This window comes from Pinus tabuliformis, chromosome 2_1 (assembly GCF_031772625.1).
Source record: "Pinus tabuliformis cultivar Carrire ecotype Pingquan chromosome 2_1, CPIR1, whole genome shotgun sequence".
Taxonomy (NCBI): Eukaryota; Viridiplantae; Streptophyta; class Pinopsida; order Pinales; family Pinaceae; genus Pinus; species Pinus tabuliformis.
Genome location: NC_142299.1, coordinates 92,886,919 through 92,912,611, shown reverse-complemented (window position 1 = coordinate 92,912,611; position 25,693 = coordinate 92,886,919). Strand labels below are relative to the sequence as shown.

At 40.0% G+C, this 25,693-nt stretch overlaps 1 protein-coding gene across 1 annotated transcript in view; it reads left to right on the top strand.

Annotated features, from left to right (window-relative positions):
- LOC149198939 (Transducin/WD40 repeat-like superfamily protein) overlaps positions 1-25,693 on the top strand; it is a 376,837-nt gene that overhangs the window by 212,965 nt on the left and 138,179 nt on the right. The gene's annotated exons all lie outside the window — the stretch shown is intronic.

The following is a 25,693-nucleotide window of genomic DNA, read 5'->3' as shown; positions in this document are numbered from 1 at the left end:
TATATATCACAAGAGTCTTAAAAAAAAACCGCAGTTACCATATACCACTGTTCACATATATATCACAAGAGTCTTCAAAAAAACCGCAGTTACTATATACCACAGTCACCAACAAACAATACATTACAGGCTTTCATGTACCGGCTTCAATACAACGTAAGGCAGACAAAAACGCAGTCACTCAATGTATCAAAGAGCCAGAAGGTTGGCCGTATTCCATTCATCTGCTGGGGCACATCTACATACACGAAGAGGTATACTAACGCCTTTATGGAAAGACAATTTTGGGCACAAAATTAACAGTCATGAGCACGTGAATTGTCGAGCATATATGTTGGTACCATGTCATCAGTGCTATCTGAATGGGCAATACAGTATTGTAAGACAGGCAAGTATTGTTACATCGGGTTGAACACCAGGGGCTGCATCAAATAAGAAGCTTTTCGATACCACAGTATTAATACCACAGTCTTAGTACCATCACCATTCACCAAAGCTTCAAAACGCAGGCTTCTTCAAAAACGTTAAACGCTGGCTTCAATACATTAAAGGCATTAAAGGCGCAGTCACCACAGTTCTATATACCCACAGCTCTCTTTTTTTTTTAAAAACGCAGTCTCAGCTTGCATCAATACACCAAAAAACGCAGTCATGAAGGCACCAGCGATTACCTGGAAACGCATACCATTTTTCTTGAATGGAATGAGGTAGGTTTGAGCAGAAACGCATCAACGGGCGCAGTCTTCATGTCTCAGCAGTCTCAGCAGTGTCAGGAATCCCTCAGCAGAGGGCGCAGTCTCAGCAGGAGTTACACTATTTTAGGGACTGGGACCTGAGCTCTGATACCATGTCAGGCCAGGGTAACTCCAGCAATTTATGAGTGCAATACTGAACTGATTATTTCACATTAGATAACTATTATTTATATACACAAGAAACGGATCAGTTCATCTTCTAGATGACTGTCCGGCTTCACCTCATCCGTTTCGGATTAGGTGTCAACAGATGGCAACTCACTCAGATGACAGATCATAGTGCAGCAGGTCAATAGCAAAGAATTAATGATAAGAAAGAAGTATACGCAGGTTCACCGTGACAAAGGAGTGTATACACGCGGGTTATCAGACCAAAAGAAGCGTATAACTTATACACGCACTTTCACAGAGGGAAAGGAAAGGTGCGTACATGTTGGAAAACTAAGTTTTGGTCTGTGGTATTTCGCCTATGGTATTTTGGTATTGGTCCATGGTATTTGATCCGAGGTATTGATCCGAGGTATTGGGTCCAAGGTATTGGTCCTACGTGGTTTTGGACCATGGTATTGAGAGAGGCCTAAACCTATATAAGGAGGAGAAGATCATTAGGCCAAGGGGTGTAAGTGGAGCAAGTATTGAATATCTGATGAAGTGTGAGATCCAGTCTGCAGGTTATGGGTTTGTGATGCTTTGCTTGATCTGAACCAAGGATGCACCTATGTGGATGATGATGAATGATGGATCGGGATCATAAGGCTTGGAATGTATTATCATTATGTGGTTTGATCATGGATAGACTAGATCTGAATTATTGATGCATGTTTTATTGTATAAATGTTATGATCTGGGTATCACTGATGTCTGGAATAGCTACAAAGTTATGAGTAAATATTTGTAGATCTGTACGCGGGTTCACTTTGGTAAAAGCGTGTATACACGTTGGTTAGGCTCATCAGAGTAGCGTATACAGTATGAAGTATGATATTTGAAGTTGCAGTTGGATCTGGTTGTTGTTGCAGAGTTCTGTGTTTTGCTCTGTGTTCTGGTGACTGTGTTTTGTTGACAGGGTTTCAGTGATTCAGTGTTGGGTGATTTAGAGATTGATGATGCAGGTGTAGTTGATGGTTGTATTGCAGTGGTGATTGATTTTGTGCTTCAATGTTGTTGATGGGTTCAGTATGAAAATTGGATGAAACGTGGCCTTCAGATTTTGGTGTTGTGCTTAAGGAGTATCCAGTATATGAAATGTGGTCCTTGGAGGAAGAGAGAAGGTCGTAGCCTTCTATAGGCTGGCGCCTATGTATTGGTAAACATATCGGCCACTACAAGAGCTAGGGGGTTGGAGCTCCTTCCCAGTAGTAGCTGGAAAACGAGTGAAGGTTGGAGCCTTCAATAGGCCGGCGCCTACATTCTAGTTAAGATATCGGCTAGTACAAGAGCTAGGGGGTTGTAGCTCCCTTCCAGTAGTAGCTGGAGAACGAGAGAAGGTTGTAGCCTTTTGCAGGTGGGTGTCTGCGCACTGGTATGAGTCTGCGCCAGTACAAGATTGTAAACAAGTTTTTCTTATATTAAAAGAAGACGACAGTAGGTGGTTTTTGTCTCGCATTGGGTTTCCACCTTATATCATGGTGTTCATGTGTATTTCTTATGTGTGATGATCTGTTCTGTTTTTACTGCACTTGGTTACTGTTTATATGGTTAATGAAGTTCTGATGCACTGATTAAAGATCAACATATGATGAATTAACTGAATCATAACTTTATTGAATATACGCTAGTTGCATTAAACACAGTTGCGTGTACATGCGGGTTCCCTTAATTGAAGTAGAGTATATGAATCTGATTATGGAAATGAAAAAGTTATTGATTTGCTAACATTGATTCACCCCCCCTTTCAGTGTTATTTCCATCAATTGGTATCAGTGCAAGTCCTTTGGTAGAAGCTTGATCGCTTGAAGGAGATCCGTAGAACAATGGGAAAGAAAGCGCATCAGAAGAAGAAGACAACTCAAAGGAACGGTGACAACCTGCCGTTAGATTTTGAATCACCTCAGATTGAAGATGAACAAGCAAATGAAGCATCAGATAAAATCATAGATCAACAAGATCTATTTAACAAAAGGGAGAGTGCCCTCAAAGAAGAAGTTATCAGCTTAAAAGCTCAGCTGGAGTGTGTCTTCAGAGTACGTCAAATGCTGCAGGAGCAGAATGAAGAACAAGAAAATGAGATTCTCAAACTAAGGCAACAAGTGGAAGAAGGAAGAAAGTCTGAAGAAATCTTGAAGAAGCAATATCTGGAAAAGGAAGAACAACATCAGGTTGAGGTAAATATCTTGAAAGGTAAATTAGAAGAAAAAGATAAACTATTACGATTTCAAGACAATACTAAGATTTTGGATGATATTCTTAGTAGTCAAAGGTTGCCTGCTATCAAAACTGGTCTTGGTTTTTATGAATCTGTTGAAGGTGAATCTAGCTCACAAGGTGAGGCAAGGAACTCTAATGCAAAATCTGAAATGCTCAACAAGGAGATGAGAGGTCAACCCCATCAACAACCAAAGAAAGAAAGTCTTCAAAGAAAATCCTTTACTCCTAACTGTGGAAGTGATAGACGGTTATTTCCTCCAATGAATAATGGTGCATGTTTTATATGTCATAATTTTGGGCATGTTGCAGCCAGATGCAGAAGTAGAATGGTTCAAGACCATCACACAGAAAGATCATCACATTCCATGTACTTTAAGGGATATTGTTTTGCTTGCAATATGTTTGGTCACAAAGCCATTGACTGCTATAGAAGGAATATGAAACATATGAGATGTTATGCATGTAACAAGCTTGGACATATAGCAAAGGAATGCAGGAGAAGTTTTTGGGCACCATGCCAAAAAGAGAAAACATCATCACAGTCAAAGATATGGAAGAAGAAAGAAGTATAGTCAGAAAGATGTGGCAGAGCAAAGTATACAGACATGACAGACTCAGAGGGCGCTGAAAGTGTGAAATTTCAGTGTTCTAAATCTCATATGCAGGTTTCATGAAGACAAGTCACGTATATACGCGAGTTCGAAGCTTCAAAGTCGCGTATATGTTAGTTTGAGGAAAAACTGTCGGATAGACTCAGGAAAAAGGGTCTGATATGGTTCAGTCAATTATTTGCTCTGTTTGATGATGGTTACAATCTGCTGATGATGTGTGGAAATGTGTTGGTACTCATAAGATGTTGTTTAGTAGTGCTTTTGATCCTATCTTGATGATGATGATGCCTTGGTACTTCTTGCTGATATATGCATGATCAGATCTGACAGTAAACAGATGGAACAGGTTCAGGAGGGAGCATATGCTTCGAATAATGCATTGTTGGCATTATGGTTAGAAGTCTTTGGTGATGATGCTTATGTGGCTAAATGATACATCTTGCTACTTGTTTGTTGGTCAAGAGAATGGTATTGCAGATTATAGGTCTAGACGCTGTTGACAGATGCTTATGGTGCAGATCGTATATGGTGTATGATAGTTGCTGATGACTATCATGGTCTTGTTTAGATTGCTGGTCTTTGATATAAAAGTCATAAATATCATTTGGTGTAAAGGTCATGCAAACACCTAATTTGTACCCCCACTATTCATAGGAAGGATGATGTAATAATTTCTATTTTCAATCATGTATAAACATTTGGTAAATCTCCACTTGGTTGGGTGGATGAGTCAAAATGGTGTATCCCCACTTGGTTGGGAGATTGATGCACGTATGAGTCATTGGTGATAGGAGGGTCATACTCACTTAGTTGAGTTGTAGAGTCATGTTATTCTTTTGAAAAATATTTTCGCAGACTCTTCATGTGCTCAAGGGGAGCATGGACGGATTGGTACATCTTGGCATGTACAAAGGGGGAGTTCGATCAGAGAATTCAACATGTGCTCAGAGGGAGCATGGACAGATTGGTACATATCAGCATGTACAAAGGGAGAGCTCAATCAAAGATTTCAGCATGTACTCAGGGGGAGTATGGACAACAGAATGTATATCAAGGGAGAGAATATCTTGGTCAGTCCTTTGCCCTTGATGTCAAAGGGGGAGAGTGACTTGGTGTGGTTGTTGTCATCAATTCCAAAGGGGGAGATTGCTGGCATTATGATACAGGTATGATACAAGTGTTGTCCTTGATGGCAACTCACTCAGATGACAGATCATAGTGAAGCAGGTCAATAGCAAAGAATTAATGATCAGAAAGAAGTATACGCAAGTTCACTATGACAAATGAGCGTATACACGCGGGTTATCAGACCAAAAGAAGTGTATAACGTGTTAAAATTTGGGTACCAGAGGACAAGTGGTTCCCTAAGGCTTTAATCTTTGGCCTAGGGAAAAGTGTCCAAATTTATTTTTTACTTTTCTCCTAAAGTGACTTTACAAGTGGTAAAGTCAATTTAATTTAAAAATGACTTTATAAGTGGTAAAGTTACATTCTAATTTAAAAGTGACTTTGTAAGTGGTAAAGTTACATTCTAATTTAAAGGCGACTTTATTAAAGTGAATGAAGAATTAGAAAGTGAAAAAGTGACTATGGAAATAAAAGGCTAAGTGGGTCTTTATTTAAGTGGCTGAGTTAAAAAATAGAAAGTGAGAATTAAATGCACATTTATTCTCATCCCTAGATCTAAATGAATCTCAGCCATTAGATCTTAGGGTAACCCAAAAGGTCATTTAGAGAATAAAAGGAGAAGAGAAGAGGAAAAAATCATTCATTCTTTCATGAGAATTTGAGAGAAAGAGAAGAGAGAGCAAGGAGAAAATTTCTGAGTAGTGAGGAAGCGAAGGAGAGCAGCAAGAAGACATTTTAGCGAATCTGGGCAGCAACATTTATTGGCACGCATCCCAAGGGAAAATTGTACAGCAAGATAAAGGCACAAAAATTGAGGAAGAGGGATAGCAAGTTCTAGACGCATTTTTCGAGGCTGGCCGTACAACATTTAATGCTGTTTTATTGTTGTTTGTCAATTGACATGATTTTCGAGGCGGGGTTCGAGCACGGAAATCGAGATAAGTTGTAATTTGTGGTTGCTGGAATTTTTATTGTGTATTTCAGTTTTTCTGTAAAAGCATTTTCAGAAATAAAGAAGAGCTCTCAAACTAGTTTTCCCCAAGAGTTGTAGGGCGTTTTTCGAGGGTCACATTGACCAAAAGTCACTGTGTTATTTTCTATGTGGGGCTGTCATAATTTTGTTGTTTTATTTCTGCAATTTCAGCAGTTGTAAAATCTCTAAATTTGTGTTTTCAGAAAAATATTATCATTTCCAGATTTTAGAATTTTTATCATGCTTGGAGTTAAAACTAAATGCATGGAGTGATAAGGAAAACTGATAACTGGAGTGGGGGTTGAAATTTCTTCATAGTATCAGAGCTTGGTTGGTTGAAAAGTGCAGTTTGGGACAACAAAGTGAAAATTACAGCAAGCTGATTTTTACATAGAAAACAGAAACCTTTACCACAGATTTGAAAATTTCAGTTTGATAGGACAGTGAAATATGTCCTTTGGGTTTGAGAGTTGAAGATAGGTTGGATGGGCAGAACAACTATAGCGTATGGAAGGAGAGAATTCAAAGCATCTTTGAAGAAGCAGAAGTCTGGGGCATTATGGTAAATACCACACAAAACCCAGTAGCAGTACTTGCTGACCATGTACAGTTGGAGGAGTTTAACAAAAAGAATGCTAAGGCAAAAATATTGATTTTAGAAGGAATCAAAGACCATGTCATTCCTCATGTGAGAGGAAAGACTTATGCACATGAGATGTGGACAACTTTGACTAGTCTTTACCAGAGCTCAAATGAAAATAGAAAAATGGTCGTAAAGGAGAAACTGAAGGCCATTAAAATGGCTAAGACTGACAGCGCTACAACATACCTTACAAAGATCAATTTAGTGAGAGATGAGTTGGCAGTCGTAGGTGAGATCATTGCATCCACTGAGTTGGTGAGAATTGCTTTGAATGGTCTTCCCAAGACTTGGGAGAATTTTGTGGATGGCATTGTTGCACGGAAAAACCTTGCCGATTGGGAGAGGTTGTGGGATGATTGCCTTCAAAATGAGATAAGAAAGAACCATCTTGGGGCAACCAAACAAGTGGAGGAGGATGACAATGTGGCATTGTTAGCAAGAAGCAAGAAGGGCAGAGCAAAGAAGCAAGCTTCCAACAGTGGAGGCAAAAGCAAAGGTAAAGGCAAGCAGCAGAACAAGGACTATTCCAAAGTCAAATGTTGGAATTGTCAAAAGTTGGAACACCATGCTGTTGTGTGTTCGGAGAAGAAAAACAAGAAAGGGAAAGACAAACCCATGGCAGCTTCTGCAGAGATAGAGAGCTTCTCAGTGAGATTTGATTGGGATTTTGGGTTCATAGCTTATGAGGACACTAGTGCAAGATCAATTTATTTCAGTGTCCATGAAATCGAGGAAGGGAAAAAGATCTCATTCAAGCGACTGAAATTAGAGGGCCATGCACTAGCTTGGTGGGAGAGCTACACAAAAACCCTAAGGTTGGAGGGAGAACCAATAATGACTAAGTGGGAGGATTTCAAAACCCTCATTAAGTCACAGTTTTATCCCATCGGGTACGCAGAGGACTAGTGGATTCGATGGCATTACTTAAGGCAAAAGCCGAGCCAATGCGTGCAAGAGTACACCATGGAATTCATGATGATGGCTTAATGTTGGGTATCTCTCCAAAGAACCCAGATGTACTCCTCAAGTATTTGGGGGGTCTGCACCGCCATTTGCATGAGTAAGTGATGCTGTTTAAGCCCAAATCGGTGGATGAGGCTTGTGTATAGGTTCAATACCTAGAAAACATAGGCTTGAAAAGAACGCAATCAAGTGGATCGAAGCAGAAGGAGCAACAGGAAGCTTCTAAGGAGGGGAAGAAGAAGCAAAAAGGGGGGAAAGATAAAAAGACGACGACCACAACACACCAGTGCAAAGATCCTAGTAACCACTGCAACCATTGCAACATTGATGGCCATACAAAGAATAAGTGTTGGAGTTGCATCTAGAGCTAAACCCGAAGAACAAGAAGAAAGATAATAAGAAGAAGAATCTCATGGCTACGGTTTCGAGCAACCAAGTTGTAAGAAACTCAAACGTGGATGAGAAGATTGTCTGCATGTCAGTGCAGAAGGAGGTGAATTTGAGTAGCCTTCAACAACAGGAAGAGAAAGAAATGACCAAACTCCCATATAAAGATACAGGTCAAGAAGACAAATATTGATGCTCTATTTGACTCAGGATTGCAGGCGAATCTCATTGCGGCAGAGCTGGTTAAGAAGTTGGGAAGTTTGTGATCATCCAAACCCATATCCACTAGAAAGGGTAAATAGGGATGCATAGCTGAAGGTAACAAAACAATGTAAAATTATATTTTCTATCAATGTTGATTTTATTGATGTAGTAGATCTAGATGTGGTTCTCCTTGATGTATGTGGAGTCGTGTTTGGGAGTCCATATGTGTACATGCGAGATGTAATATTCATGAGGAGAAGCAATCAATATTGGCTCATCAAAGATAGAAAATCGTTCATCATCAATGCGCACAAAGGCAAGTCAAAAAATTCACTGGTAAACGCCAACCAAGCTAAGAAATTAATTAGTTCGTGCAAGAAGTATGTTTTATTGTTTTGAAGAAAAAGTCAGCATGAAGAGAGTTAGTGAGAGGCAAGGCATCCTTGGAGGGGTGTACTAAGAAACAAAAACAACAATTGGAGGAGTCGTTACAGGCATACAAGGATGTGTTTTGAGAGCTTAAAGGGTTACCACTTAAGAGAGAAGTGGAGCATGAGATTCAGCTATTTCCAGACTCCGCATTGCAAAATATTGGGCTATACAGGCAGTCTGTTATAGAAGCAAGTGAGGTGAAGAAACAATTGCAGTAGTTGCTAGAACAGCGTGTCATTCGACCGAGTACATCACCATGTGGGTTACCCAGCATCATTGTGTCGAAGAAGGATGGGACTTGGCAGATGTGTATAGATTACAGGGTGTTGAACAAAATCACGCTCAAGAACAGATACCCCTTGTCGAGGATAAATGATTTGCTAGATCAGTTGCAACAAACAAATTACTTCACCAAACTGGACTTGAATTTTGGATATCACCAGGTTCGAGTCAAAGAAGAAGATACATAGAAGACCGCTTTCAAAATCAGGCAAGGTTTTGTATGAGTGGTTAGTTTTGCCATTTGGCCTATGGAATACGCTAGCTACATGTATGAGATTAATGGATGATGTACTGTGCCTTTTTTTAGATTCATTTGTTATTGCCTATTTGGATGATATACTACTATATAGTGCTAACTGGGAGGAGCATATTTCACATTTGACGTAGGTGCTGGAAACATTGAAGAAGCACCAACTACTAGCAAATCTCAAGAAGTGTGAGTTTGCGTAGCAGTCTTTGGTGTATTTTGGGTATGTGATTGGTGGAGGAGAACTGAAGATAGATCCTTACAAGATGGAGGCCATCTTAAACTGGTCGGTGCTTACTAATGTTTTTGAAGTCAGGAGTTTCATTGGGGCAACACAATACCCAAGGAAGTTCATAGCCTCATTTTCAGCAGTAGTAGCACTGCTCCACGCCATAACAACAAGTGGTAGGAGTTTCCAGTGGGGAAAGGTTTGCAAAAGGCTTTCGAAGAGTGTTAGGTCCCTATACTACTAGTGTAACCCCTTATTGTTATTAGTACAATCCCCTTATTATATTGTTATGCCCATTTCGTCACCATATTGTTATTATTGTGCCCCGCAGAATCCCACTATTGTTATTATTGTGCCCTTATATTATTATTGTTATGTTGGCTCTGATTATATTATGACCCCTTAGACTCTTATATATAGAAAGGAGGTCTTTTCATTTGCATCATCCAAGAATTGTTATTTGTGTAGTGTAAAGGAGGTTGCCCCCTCGAAGAGGCTTATTTCTAAGGCGTTCATTTACCTTTTCTATTTTTTTGTGAGTTGGTTTCATAACATTTGTTACTAGAGCTTTGGATTCTAGGGATTCGCTGCTCCAAACAGGTCATCGTGGCATTTTTGATATAATTTTTTTTTTGAGACATTTCAGAAGCTAACAAAAAAACCCATTTGAGAAGAAATCGCGTTAAACCTCGGGTCCGAATTTTAGATATTGTGTTGCTTTATTTTCGGAGATATGATCTGAAGAAGTTAGGGTTTTTGCAAGCTCCAGAATTTCATCTAAAGCAGGTCATCATGGAATTTTCGCTATAACGTTTTCGCTACGAAGTTTCAGAACGTAAAAGAAAAACCCACTTGAGATGAAAGCGGTCTGAACCTCGGGTCCGAATTTTAGATCTTGTCTCGCTATATTTTCGGATATATGATCTGAGGAAGTTAGGGTTTTTGCAAACACCCGAATTAGATTTTAAACAGGTGACCTTGGGAAAATTGTCATAACTTTCTCTCTAAGCATCAGATTGAAATTTCGTAAGAAGTTTCATAAAGAGGACAAACTATTGTTTTCTGTGTATATTTTTCAAATCTGAAGGTCAAAACTGTGACACGTGGAACTTCATACAAGTTTGCTTTTCTGAAAAGGTATATAATTAGGTCATCTTGGGAGATTGTGCATAACTCTTTCTTGGAGAATCCAATTTTGATAAGACTGGTGGCATTGGAAAGTTGACGCAAAGGGCTACTGTAGGTCGCGATTTCAGAACTTAAAGATCTGAAAGTACAAAGTTACAGTCGTTTCAAGATCGAGCTCCTAAAATCGAGAAAAAGAAAGATGAGGAAGTTTGATGGCAAGGATCCGGTAAATTGGATATTACAGATGGAGAAATATTTTGATCTACATGGTGTACCACTGTTAGAAAAGTTATGTATTGGATCTTCATATTTAGAACTTGATCAATTTTTATGTTATAAAGGGCTTTGTTCTCCTAAACCACTTGTTACGTGGTCAGTTTTTACAGAGGAAATGATAGCACATTATGAGGATACAAAGCGAAACACCTTCTTTAGCTAATCGATAAATGTCAAACAAAAAGGGTTCAATGGTAGAGCACATTGAGGACATTCAAAAATTGAATATAAGGGTAAATGATATTCTAGAGAAGCAAAAAATAAATAGTTTTATCTATATGCCATGAATGCCGATATCGATGGTATGAAAGCATATTGGAAGAAAGGCATGGAAGATTTGAAGAAAGACATGGAAGGTTTGAAGGAAGGTGGGACAAAGATGCTACAAGAAAGGCCTCCTAATGACGAAAAGGATCAAGAAACATCAAAAGAAGAGGATATACACCGGGAACCAACCCTAGAGAAAGAACAAATGAATCTGACCATATCTTGTACTGCAATGGCAGGAATTACCACTCCTCAAACTCTCAAGATAGAAGGACATATCAAGAAGAAAAAGGTTCAAGAAGTGAAAGATCACATTGAGAAAGAAGAAATGAATTCGACCATATCTTGTAATTCACTGGCCAAATTTATCACTTCTCAAACTATCAATATAGAAGGACATATCTAGAAGAAAAATGTTCAAGGAGTGAAAGATTACATCGAGCATCAAGAAATGAATCCGACCATATCTTGTAATGCATTGGAGAAAATTACCACTCCTCAAACTCTCAAGATAGAAGGACATATCAAGAAGAAAAATTTTCAAGCAATGAAAGATCACATCGAGCATCAACAACAAGTTCTCCAACTTTTAAAGGATAATGCTTCTTTGGTGCAGAATCAAATGAAACAATAGGCAGATCAACATCGCAGTGAAAAAACTTTTGATGTAGGCGATTGGGTATTTTTACGGCTAGATCTCAAGCAAGCTATTTATGAGAAGGAAATGCATGAAATACTACATGCACTTAAGAAATGAAAACCTTACCTAATGGGAAAACACTTCAAGGTAAAAATGGATCATGATAGTCTTAAATACTTTTTAGAACAAAGATTATCTTTAGAAGAACAGAAAAATGGGTCACAAATATGTTGGGTTATGACTTTGAAATCATCTACAAAAAAGGGAAAAAAAATGTTGTTGTAGATGCACTCTCAACAAAGGATGAGGATGTGGAAGCATTGTTTTGTGCTATTTCTATTATCCAACCAGATTGGATAAACGAAGGAAGGGATGAATGGAATAAGGGCGAAGAAGTGTGGCCATTCATTCAAAAGTTACAGAAGATCCCAATTCAAACAATATTGTTAGAACTTGACGAGGAAGGAAAAATAAGATTGGAACCTGGAGTAGTCCCAGAAACAAGAACCCGACAGCTACGAAATCGATCAATTTCAGAATATCTCATCAAGTGGAAGAACTTACGCCTTGAAGATTCCACATGGGAGGGCAAGAATTTGTACAAAAGTGTCAAGAACTACTCAAGCGTTGAGGACAACACTTTTTGAAGGAGAGGGGCATGTTAGGTCCCTATACTACTAGTGTAACCCCTTATTGTTATTAGTACAATCCCCTTATTATATTTTTGTGCCCATTTAGTCCCCATATTGTTATTATTGTGCCCCATAGAATCCCACTATTGTTATTATTGTGCCCTTACATTATTATTGTTAATCCCACTATTGTTATTATTGTGCCCTTACATTATTATTGTTATGTCAGCTCTGATTATATTATGACCTCTTAGACTCCTATATATAGAAAGAATGTCTTTTCATTTGTATCATCCAAGAATTGTTCATTTGTGTAATGTAAAGGAGGTTGCCCCCTCGAAGAGGCTTATTTCTAAGGTGTTCATTTTCTATCTTTTTGTGTGCTGGTTTCATAACAAAGAGATAAATAAGAAGATAAGTGAGGCACCAGTTCTGGCATTACCAAACTTGCAATGACCCTTTGAAGTGGAGACAAATGCGAGTGGGTATGCTATGGGAGATTTCTTGATGTAGGGAGGAAGGCCTCTATGCTACCATTCTAAAGTATTTCATGGGGCAACCCTTAACTACCCTATCTACGACAAGGAGCTCTTTGCCATGGTGCAAGCTGTGAATAAGTGGAAGCACTATCTGATGGGAAAGGAGACAGTAATACACACAAATCACCCGTTGTTACAGTACTTGCAGGCCCAAAGTAAGCTACAATAAACTAGGCATTACAAGTGGATGGGGTTTTTGCAACAGTTTCATTTTGTGATCAAGTATAAGAAGGGCAACACCAACAAGTTGGACGACATGCTTTCAAGGCCACAAACATCAAAGATCACAATGTTGGGGACTCTTATGGACATGGAGCCATTCACCCATGATGCATACAGAGAGGCATATTCAAAAGATGAGGACTTCAATGAGTGGTATCAACAGTTGCAGAGTCAGAGTCATGTGCACGATAGCGATAACATGGTTGACTACCATCTCTAGGATGGGTTACTATATATAGGTTGGATAAGTTGTGTTCCTAAAGGTGAGCGATTGCAACTGATCTGTTAATTTTAGATAACAATGATATGTTCTATGTTTAAGAGCAATTTACTTCAATTTTCTTATTAGCCCAATATCAATTTCTAGATTAGCAATCATGTTAACATTGATAGTAAATGCATATAGAACTTAAACAATATGTAGAAGACAAGCGAAGACAAGGGGACAAAATATTCGGCGGATGCCAGGGGAAAACCTTAATGTGGGGAAAACCCTTTGATCAAATCTTCTTATCATTCCTCAAAAGTTCAGCAGAGAGAGAGAGAGTACAATATACAAAACTCACTTGCCCAAACACTGTCAAAACAATCCAGTCAAATTGCAGTCAACAGGATGCCCTAACCAGAAAGTCAACGTTGGTCAAACCAACAGAATGTCTCCTCCAAATCAACTTGGTCAAACCCAGTCAACTCGACCTTCAGGGACAGTCCAAATCAGCCCAAAACGGTCTGGAAATTCTCAGTCAATGTTGGGAAACACAGGTCAATGTTGCAGTTAAACTCGCTACAGTCAACGTTGGTCAAATTGCATAGAAAATCTCAATTTCTGTGCTAGAATATGTAGCCTGTCCAAACAGAGAATTGCTCACCAAAAACGCAGTGAAACAAAGTCAAACACTGCCCGTTCAATGCTGGTCAAAGCTGGTTGCAACTCAGTCAACGTAGCGAACATAAAAACCTAGTCAACTTTTCACACGTGTGGAGAAGAACAGGTTGCCTGAGATTCGTACGACTCAATCAGATGAAGAGAGAGAAAGATGTGTGATGATGAGTGAGTAAATGAGGAAAATGACTCTTCTATATATACACAACGTTGAGGGTGAAGGGACACGTTTGTTGGGCTTCATGAGTTTACATTAGACTTCTGGCCGACCTTGACAATTTGTCCTTAGAAGAAATAAATTCATAATTCCATTTATACTTCTCAGAATGAGATGATCTTTTGATCAATCCTACACTTGTTGGAAAGAGGAATTCAATAAAAATATCATCTCTATCATATGAGCTGTCCAAGGTGAAGTTCAGCCCTAGTTGCCAATTTTAACATGATTAGAGATGTTCAGACCTCTAAGGTTGCAGGGAACTTTGGTGTGGAAGACCGTGGCTAACTTGCAGAGGTATGTGTATTGGCCTAAGATGCAAGAGTAGGTAGCTAGGTTCATAAGGGGATGCATGCTCTGTTGTACTAGCAAGCCTAGTGACAGGAAACATGGTCTATATCATCCCTTATCTGTACCTACTCGTCCTTGGGAAAACATTTCCATGAACTTTGTGGGAGGTTTAGCAACAACTAGGAAGGGACATGACTACTTGTTCGTGGTAGTTGACAGGTTCAGCAAGATGTGTGTTTTGTTGCCTTGTAAGAAGACTATCAACGGGCAAGAAGTAGCAAACTTGTTCTTTGGACAGGTCTGGGTGCACTTTGGGATACCAAGGAGCATCATTTCAGACATGGATACGAGATTTCTCAGTGCATTCTAGACTACATTTTGGGAGAAGATGGACACAAACTTGAATAGATCTGCAACATTCCATCCATAGACAGATGGGCAGACAAAAGTAGTCAACAGGACTTTGGTGCAGCTCATGAGTGGATACAACTAGAAGCAACTGAAGACCTGGAATGAAAATCTAGTATATATACAACATTCCTACAACGGAGTAGTTCACACTTCTAGAGGAAAGTCCTCATTTGAGACTTGTTTTGGATATTTGCCACCATCACCTTCGAATATTGTATATGGGCAACAAGGAGGAGTGAGGGAAGATCTTACAAGAGATGCTTTGAGGGATGAGAATTTTATAGAGAAGATCAGTCAGATCCTTTTGCAGGTACAAAAAACATTGCAGAAGTCACTGGAGAAGTATAAGGATAGGCATGATCAACACAAAATAAAGAAGTCATTCAGGGTGGGAGACAAAGTATGGTTATAGTTGAACAAGGAGAGGCTGCAGGGGCTTGATAAGAAATCAAGGCCCCGAGGTATGGTACCTTTGAGATATTGGAAAAGGTGGGTGATAATGCTATCGACTTAGTTTACCACCATATATGCACATTTACTCAGTTGTGAATGTAGAGAATATGAAACTCTATGAGCCTTCCATGCTAGATTAGGAAGAGGAACAAGTCCTACCTTCTGTGGAGGATTTGGCACCAGATGCTCAGGCAGAGTTGACAAAAGATACAGTTTTGCAGAAGAGGTCTAGAACTACAAGACCTGGGCAACATGACCTTTGGCATACTGGGTTGAATGGACAACTTCCAGGCAAAGCTAAATGGTACACCAGAGAGAAGGTGGAGGAAAAATTTCCTCACCTCATTCAGTAAAAGCTTTTGGGGCCAAAAGCCTCCCAAAATGGGGAGGTGTGATCTGAATTAGATCATTATATTGTTTGTCATCCATCTCGATGCATTTGGAGTGGAAAAAGTGGAGGAATCAGCTCATGGGACAGTTTTTACCAGCAGGACCTAGTTTGGCGAAACAGGGTCTGAAACCTTTTGAAAGCGTTTTGAGACATCGAACGACGTTTTTTGGGGGTAAAACTTTGTCGCTTTAGGGCGACACCCTTTCATGCTATTCTACACACAGAGATCTTTCCAACGACGCAAGAAGCGTGTCAATCAGAGTCCATATGTAAAAGTTATGTCACTCAGAAGTTGACCACCTTGTTTTCACTCCTATAGTTCTGGGGGATGTTGCGTCATCCCCATTATTGATCGAAAACGGGCTAGCCACGTGTTTTTGATGTAAAAGACTCTAGAAGAGTCTATTTTGTATCTATAGTTAAGACTTGATGTAGTTAAACTTAAGCACTAGTGGGCTATCAAGCTGTGTTATAACCAAGCCACTAGGAGGAAGAGACATTCCACAGCTGAGCAAAGATAACCGAGAGAGATAGGAGGTAGAGCACGCAGAGAGGATCTGTGCACTGTAGTAGCCCATGGGCCACATACATTACTTCTTTGTATATGCAACGATATTTCAGACAAAGAAAGAGAATGAAGAGACCTCACCTTCCAGGTGGGTTTTCTCCTGAAAGGGTTTCCCAGAGAGCATATCTTGTGTCTTGTGTGTATGTGTGCTTATTTTGTTGTTCTCTACTTTTCTGCATAATTTCCATTTGCATGCATGCACTAATTATAGTAAAATCTACAGATCGATAAATTGAATAAAACTATAATAGTGTAGAACTTTGAATTTTTAATATAATATTGTTAGATCTATTGTGACGAACTCTCCAATGGAATATCCACGACAGTTTACAGATCACCTCTATCATGATCCTACTAAAATGTACCCATCACTAAAACAAAATCTTGAATTGATATGCTAAGAATTTTTTATCTTATTTTAATGCTTAGAGGGTGATATTGATGAGAAGATCCCAATAGGAAAATATTTTGATGATATGTAGGTATTTGTTGTAGCATGGTATTTTTTGGATGTTAGAGGCCATCTATGCCTTGTTTTTTGATGTATTTTCGATTCAAAGATAGATTGCACTCGGTGTTGTTTTCGTTATGTGCACCCTTACATGCTCTATAAATGAGAACTTTTGTAGAAATTTCTGTTTTCCTACCCCGGTTTTTAGTTTCTCCTTATTTCTCCCATATAGTTAAATGCCCTTTCCCATAACCATACATTTAACAAGCTGGAAAAAATAAATTTGCTGAAAACACAAATTCTGAAAATTTTTACAGAATGTTGGAAATTGCAGAAATAAAAATTAGCAGTAATAAACAGCCATTAAAACACATTTTAACACTGAGATTTTTGGTCTACTTGACCCTGGAAAAACCCCCTACAACTCTTGGGGAAAACCAGTTCGAGAGCTCTTCTTTATTTCTGAAAATTGCCTTTTTACAGTGAGAAATATTCAGCAAAAAATCAGCAAGCAAATTTACAAATTATCTCTTTTCCCGTGCCTCACAGCAATCTGGAAATTACAGCAAACAGGACAACAATAAATGCTGTACGACCTCCTCGATTTTCGTGCCCACTTTCAGCATTAAATACAGCTGTACGGACAGCATTAAATGCGCTGTGCGACCTGCAATAAATGTGTTGTACGGCCCTTGTTTTGCGTGCAAAAAAAATCAGCAAACTGCTCGATTTTTCTGCAAAGCACTCAAAAATCGTGCCAAAATCTGCCTTTCACTGTGTGCTGAACCAGCTGTACAAATCTGCTCAACTGCTGCCTTGGAATGTGTGCCAAGCCGTTGTCTCCTTCTCCTCCCTGCTCAGAAATCTCCCTTGCTCTCTTGCTCTCCTTCTCCCAATCTGCTCATGAAAGAATGAATGACCTTTTCCTCCTTTTCCTCCTTTAATCTAACCCCAAGTGACTTTTGGGTGATCCAAGTGACTTTTGGGTGATCCCTAAATCCAATGGCTGAAATAAATTTAGATCAATAGCTGAGATTAAATATTCATTTAAATCTCACTTTCTATTTTTTAATTCACCCCACTTTAATAAAGACTCACTTAGTCATTTATTTCCAAAGTCACTTTTCCTTTCTAATTTTTCATTGACTTTATAAAAGTCACTTTAAAATTAGACTTAGTAACTTTATCACTTAAAGTCACTTTTAAATTAGATTTAACTTTATAAAAATTATAAAGTTACTTTAGGAGAAAAATTAAATTCTTTTGGACACTTTTCCCTAGGCCAAAGATCAAAGCCTAAGGGAACTACCTGTCCTTCGGTACCAAATTTCAACACTTCCTTTTACCGAGGAAGGTGTTCTTCACCACACCCATCTTGTCTCTGAAGTAGACATGCTTGCCCCGTGGTAAGGCTTTGGTAAGAATATCTGCAACCTGCTCATCAGTGGACATATACTCAAGCTTCACAGCTCCCTTCTGAACATAGTTTCTGATGAAATGATATCTGATCCCGATATGCTTTGACGGTTGACCTGTCATGAAACACTGGATTCTCCGTGAGTTTAATGCAACTCTGATTATCACAGTAAATCACTGAAGGTCTCAACGGCTGACCAAATAAGCCAAACAACATCTTGCGAAGCCAGATAGCCTCACAACTAGCTAGACTGGCTGCCATATACTCTGCTTCCGCTGAACTCAGTGCTACTGACTGCTGCTTCTGGCTGAACCATGACACTACTGTTGAACCCAACCCAAAACAACACCCTGAAGTGTTCTTCCTATCAGAAGCACAACCTGCCCAATCAGAATCAGTGTATCCTGCCAATCTCACTCCATCTCCCTGCCTGTAGTCCAGACCATAATCCACTGTCCCCTGCAAGTATCGCAAAATGTATTTTGCAGCCACCCAGTGAACCTTCCTAGGCTCACACATAAATTGACTCATCGTGTTGACTGCAAACAGATATCTGGTCTAGTGTTGACCAAATACATCAAGGAACCAATCAGCTGCCTGTACAATGTGGGATCCACCAACTCGGAATCCGAAGCATGAAGCTTCTTCCAGTTGGTGATCATCGGTGTCGACATGGGTCTACAATCCTCCATGTGGAATCTGCTAAGGATGTCGACAATATACTTCCCCTGCCCTAGGAAGAAATGCCCCTCCTCCTGCCACACCTCCAAGCCAAAAAGTAATGCATCAAGCTGATGTCCTTCATCTCAAACTCCGTCGCAAGATCTCTCTTGCAGTGCTCTATGAGTCTCTCTGCACCTGTAATGACCAAGTCATCCACATACAACACCAGAATGAGAGGCTCCTCACCAATCACAATAAAGTAAAGGTTCGGATCTGCCTCACTCTTTGTGAAACCCATCCCCTGCAAATATGTATCTATCCTGGAGTACCAAGCTCTGGGAGCTTGCTTCAGGCCATAAAGGGCCTTCTTCAGTCTGCACACATGGGACTCCTTCCCATGCACCTCAAAGCCCTGTGGCTGCTCAATGTACACCTCCTCCTGTATGAAGCCATTAAGAAATGCGGTCTTCACATCCATCTGGTGGATCTTCCAACCCATCTCTGCTGCTATCGATATAAAGGAGCGGATCGAAGTATATCAAGCCACGGGAGCGAAGGTCTCCTCATAATCAACTCTCTCTACCTGGGAGAACCCTCTAGCCACAAACCTTGCTTTGAATTTCTCAATGCTGCCATCTGCAGCATGCTTTACCTTGTAAAGCCATCTGGAAGTAACCACAGATTTTCCCTCAGGCCTCGGCACCATGATAGAAGAATACTCCTCCTGCATGGCCTCTCTCCAGACCTGTTGGCTAGCTGCCTCCTCATAGCTAGAAGGCTCAGAGTCAAGGATGCTGGTAACCATCGCCATATAGCTACAAAACCTCTCAGGTGGTCTACTCTCTCTGATCGGCCTCTTCGGCTCAGCAACATATGTGGCATCTCTCAAGCTGTCCTGAAGCCACTTGGGCTTCCTCTTCCCTGAGCATGCTTCTCCCATAGGAGAATGAAACTCCTCCTCCTCATCACCATCAGTAGCCTGAACTCTTGACTGTCTGTCTGCTGTCCTCCTGCCTGCACCTAAACCTGTAGAAGCTGAGGTACCGTGTGAAATGTCCATCGGTGGACTCCCTAGTGAACTGCTTTGTGAACTACTCTGCATGCAGCCCGGAGCACCACCCTTCTGGCTCGGCGAGCCACTGCTCACTGACGGACCTGACATCCTCATAGATGTACCTCCGGATCCTCCTGATCCCTGCCCACTGGATCCTTGTGACTGACTCAACTGCTGCTGAGGGTCTGGCTGATCCAGATACTCTAACTCCTGTGACCTCCTGAAGGCCCTGTCCTCCTCGAACTTCACATCTCGTCTGACAACAACTCTCCTCTGTGCAGGAATGGAAATCCGAAAGGCCTTTGAGGTCTCACTGTAGCCCACAAAGATACCCTTCTCTGCGGTGGGCTCTAGTTTGGTCCTCTTCTCCTTGGGTATATAGGAGTATGTAATGCATCCAAAGATATGAAGATGACCAATATCAGGCTTCTTCCCAGAGAAAGCCTCCTCCGGAGTCATGTGCCCCAAAGCACGATGCGGACTCCTGTTCTGCAAATAAACCACTGTGTTGCAGGCCTCTGCCCACAAGAACAATGGCAACCCCTGATCATGTAACATGGCTTTGGCAGCCCCTATGATGGATCTGTTCTTCCTCTCCGCAACCCCGTTCTGCTGGGGGTTGTAAGGAACAATGAACTCCCTCCTAATGCCTGCCTCCGCACAATAATCAACAAACTCTCTAAGGGTGTAGTCTCCTCCATTGTTCGACCTCAGGGACTTGATCTTCCGACTTGTCTGTGTCTCCACAAGAGCTCTGAACTCCTGAAACCGCTTGAAGACCTCACTCTTGGTCTTCAAGAAATAAATCCAGGTCCTCCTGGAGTGATCATCAATGAATAAAACATAGTACTCATATCCACTCAAGGAAACATGAGACATCCGACCGCTCACATCAGAATGAATCAAATCAAGTATCCCAGTCGCTCTGCTGTCACTGCTGGAAAAAGGGGATTTGGCAAACTTGCCCATCGCACAACCTCTGCAAGTGTCAAAGTGATCAGTACTGAAATCTGGCACACCTGTAGTTATCTCCCGCAATGTCCTCAAGGCTCCATGATACATATGTCCCATCCTGCGGTGCCAAATCTCACACAGCTCAGAACTGCTAGCTCTGCTGTCGGTACTACTGCTCAATGCAAAAAGGGGCTGGAATGCAAACCTGTACACCTTTGCATGGCGTACACCTATCACTCTAGCTGAATCAGCTGGAGTGCCCCTGGGATACATCAACACCTGTCCTCCCCTGAACAGTACCTCATATCCTCTGTCCTCCAAAGCTGAGACGGATATGAGGTTCTTCCTCATCCCTGGCACATAAAGAACATTTGACACTTTCAAGGGAGGTTTGGACTCCCTCTGAAATGTCAGTGTCCCCACCCCGACTGCTATAACAACTTTGTCATCACCGAGTACTACCTCTATATCAGTGCCACTCTCTGAAAGCTCTGAGAAGTACACACGGACTCCTGTCATATGACGTGAAGCCCCACTGTTCACATACCAGATACCTGAAGATGCTCCGCTAATCGAGGGAAAAACATGCTCCCTCTGAACCTGTGTGGCAGGTGATCCTGCACTAGAGGACTCACACGTAGTGAACGAAAACTCCCGGTCAAAACGACTTGCAAAGTCCTCATTCTCTGCTGAAGCTGCCACGTCCTGGTTCTTCCCCTTCTTCTTCTTCTTCTCTGGACACACAACTGCATAATGTCCCATCTTTTGACAATTTCAACACTTCACCTTGGAATAGTCCTTCTGTGTGTTCCCCTGTTTACCTTTGCCTTTGCTTTTGCCCCCACCACTGCTTGCGGAAGCCTGCTTCTTCCCTTTGCCTTTCTTGCTTCCTGCTGCTAGTGCTACATCCTCATCCTGCTCAACTGGCTTGGCTGCCCCAAGCTGACCTTTCCTGATCTCTGTCTGAATGCAATCGTCCCAAAACCTCTCCCATGTGGGAAGGGTCTTACGTGCACAAACCCCATCAGCAAAGTTCAACCATGAACGAGGGAGGCCATTCACTGCAATCCGCACCAACTCAGTGGGTGGAATGGCCTCTCCAATCGCTGCCAACTCATCTCTCACATTAGTAATCTTTGTGAGATATCCAGCTGCACTATCATTACCCATCTTAATGTTCTTCAGCTTCTCCTTCAGGACCATCTTCCGGTTCTCATTGGTACTTTGGTAGAGATTGGACAATGCTGTCCACATCTCATGGGCATTGCTCTTTCCTTTCACATGAGGAATGCAATGGTCTTTGATTCCGTCTAGAATCAGCCTCTTACCCTTGTTGTTCTTTTTATTATAAGCAGCCAACTGAGTAGCATCAGTAGGCACAACAACAGGGTTCTGTGTGGTATGCACCATGATATCCCAGAATTCTGCCTCCTCAAAGATACTCTGCATTCTCTCCTTCCAAACGCTGTAATTTGTATGCCCATCCAACCTATCCTCCACCCTCAATCCCAATGACATCCTGCTGTCCTAAAACTGAAAAATAGCATTGCTGTAGTAAAGATAAAATTGCTGTTTATGAAAAAATCAGCTTGCTGGAATTTTCTGAGTGAAAAATCAGCAGCGGTAATTTTTCCTTTTGCTGTCCCAAACTGCCCTTCAGCACTCAAGCTTTGATACCATGTAGAAATTTCTGTTTTCCCACCCCGGTTTTCAGTTTCTCCTTATTTCTCCCATATAGTTAAATGCCCTTTCCCATAACCATACATTTAACAAGCTGGAAAAAATAAATTTGCTGAAAACACAAATTCTGGAAATTTTACAGAATGCTGGAAATTGCAAAAATAAAAATCAGCAGTAATAAACAGCCATTAAAACACATTTAAACACTGAGATTTTTGGTCAACTTGACCCTGGAAAAACTCCCTACAACTCTTGGGGAAAACCAGTTCGAGAGCTCTTCTTTATTTCTGAAAATTGCCTTTTTACAGTGAGAAATATTCAGCAAAAAATCAGCAAGCAAATTTACAACTTATCTCTTTTCCCGTGCCTCACAGAAATCTGGAAATTACAGCAAACAGGACAGCAATAAATGCTATACGGCCGCCTCGATTTTCGTGCCCACTTTCAGCATTAAATGCAGTTGTACGGACAACATTAAATGCGCTGTACTGACTGTAATAAATGCATTGTACGACCTGCAATAAATGAGCTGTACGACCCTCGTTTTGCGTGCAGAAAAATCAGCAAACTGCTCCTCGATTTTTCTACAAAGCACTCCTCAAAAATCGTGCCAAAACCTGCATTTCACTGTGTGCTGAACCAGCTGTACAAATCTGCTCAACTTCTGCCTTGGAATGTGTGCCAAGCTATTGTTTCCTTCTCCTCCCTGCCCAGAAATCTCCCTTGCTCTCTTGCTCTCCTTCTCCCAATCTGCTCATGAAAGAATGAATGACCTTTTCCTCCTTTTCCTCTTTTAATCTAACCCCAAGTGACTTTTGGGTGATCCAAGTGACTTTTGGGTGATCCCTAAATCCAATGGCTGAAATAAATTTAGATCAATGGCTGAGATTAAATACTCATTTAAATCTCACTTTCTATTTTTTAATTCACCCCACTTTAATAAAGACTCACTTAGTCATTTATTTCCAAAGTCACTTTTCCTTTCTAATTTTTCATTGACTTTATAAAAGTCACTTTAAAATTAGACTTAGTAACTTTATCACTTAAAGTCACTTTTAAATTAGATTTAACTTTATAAAAATTATAAAGTTACTTTAGGAGAAAAATTAAATTCTTTTGGACACTTTTCCCTAGGCCAAAGATCAAAGCCTAAGGGAACCACCTGTCCTCCGGTACCAAATTTCAACAACTTTTGCTTATTTGGTGTGAATATGCTCAATAATTGACAAAAGAAAACATATATTTTTATTAATGACTTGAATTATTGAACGATGCCTTAAAATGGCGAAGGCTTTGGATTAAATACGATCCAGGAGCCATTATATGAGGGGGCATGATCTTTGATTGTGCCCCTTAGTTTAGAAATTAAATTAAATAATTTATGCATAACATTGCCTTCCTCTCGAAAGAATGCTTTGTCCTCAAAGCATAGGTAATGAAGGATGTTGTTGATGGAATGCTTTGGTCGCCCAAGTGACTTCTTCTTCTGGTAGATCCTTCCACTTAATCAGGTATTCTTTGATTACTCATGATTACAACTTCTTTTCCTTAACGATGATGACTCCTTCTGGTTCTAAAATGATCTTCCCTTTGTCATCTAATGTCAGAAGTGTTGTCTGTGCCGCTTGGTGTTTTCCAAGTGCCTTTTTAAGGCAAGATACATGGAAGATGTTGTGAACATGACTTTTATCAGGAAGGCTTAAGCTATATGCTACTTGGATGATCTTTTTGTTAATCTGGTACGATCCATAGAACCTTGGTGTCAATTTGTAAGGTTTTTAATGCTTAATTTTAACAAATACTCGATTCCCCAACTTCAAATTCTCTTTCTGTTCTATTTCAATCAGCTTGCTGCTTCATACGATTTGTTGCAATATTTAGATTTTCCTTTAGTGCTTGGAAGACTTTTTGGGTTTCTTCTAATTGATCTTTAATTGATGGAAGTTTTGTCTCGGTAATGGCAATATCTTTCCATTTAGGAGGTTCATAACCATATAGAGCTTGAAATGGAGTCATTTTCGCTAAAGTGTGTTAAGTGGAATTGTACCACCATTTGGCGAGATGTAACCATTGAGCCCACTTATTTTGTTTGTTTGTTGCATAACAATGTAGGTAGGTTTCTAAACATTTATTGAAAATTGTTTGACCTTCTGTTTGAGGATGGTATGTTGAAATTTTGTTGAGGTAGGTTCCTATATGTTTGAAAAATTCCTTCTAGAAATTTCCTTTGAATTTGGTGTCTTTATCGTTAAGAATGACTTTGGGAAACCAATGTAGTTTCTAGACATTCGTGCAAAATATCTCAACGATTTGTTTTGTTGAGTTTGATTTCTACATTCCTATGAAGTGTGCATACTTGGTGAGTCTGTCAACTGCTACAAGAATTTTGTCTTTGCCATCAGATACAAGAAACTCTTCGATAAAATCCATTGATATTTCTTCCCACTTTTGGTTAGGAATATTTAAGGGATGGAGAAGATTGGGTGTCATAATGTTCTCACTCTTATTTCTCCGGCATTGTGAAGCATAAAAACTGATAGCTTGTAGACTTGAATGTAAAAATACACAGAGGTATTTGAAATAAATAATTTATTGTATATAAAATTGTATAAGTGATGAATGTTGCAATGAGGAACCACATATATATACCTAAGCAGGTGTCCTTTCGTGACTGGGCATGTCTTTTAGAAATGCCTTTTCACTTAATGACCATTTAACATAATCAGTTACGTGTTATGATTTATATTCATAACATAGCCACTTCTTTCAGAATCTTTGTCCTCAAAGCTTATTGTCGGCAGGTTCCTTCAGTTTTCATTTGTCATCTTGGCATATGTAACTCGACGCCATTCGCACCTTTGTCTGTATAATTCGCTTGATAAAACTGTCTTGAATCCAGGGTTCTGACCCTTTTACCATCAATTTTTTTTTTGTTGGCTATTTTTTAGGATGCATCTTCGATCCTTTTTTCCCTGAACTTTGATCTTCGATCCTTTTTTTCTTTTCCTTTTTTTTTAGGATGCATCTTCGATCCTTTTTTTCTTTTTTGTTGATGGATTAAAGGCCAAAATGCAATGTTCTGAAGAAAAAGGCACATTAAATTCGCGATTAAGACAACAGTCTATCTGGGTCAAAAAACGTTTTTTACGCTTAGCTTCTGGGGTCTGTGTTATTTTTTTATTTATTTTTCCTTGGGCCATTTTGGGTGTATGGTCTTTTTAACTCTATTTTTTTTTAATAAATTAAATATATTTTTTAACTCATTTTTTTTACAAATTATATATATATATATATATATATATATAAATATATATTATAAGTTATATCTATATATA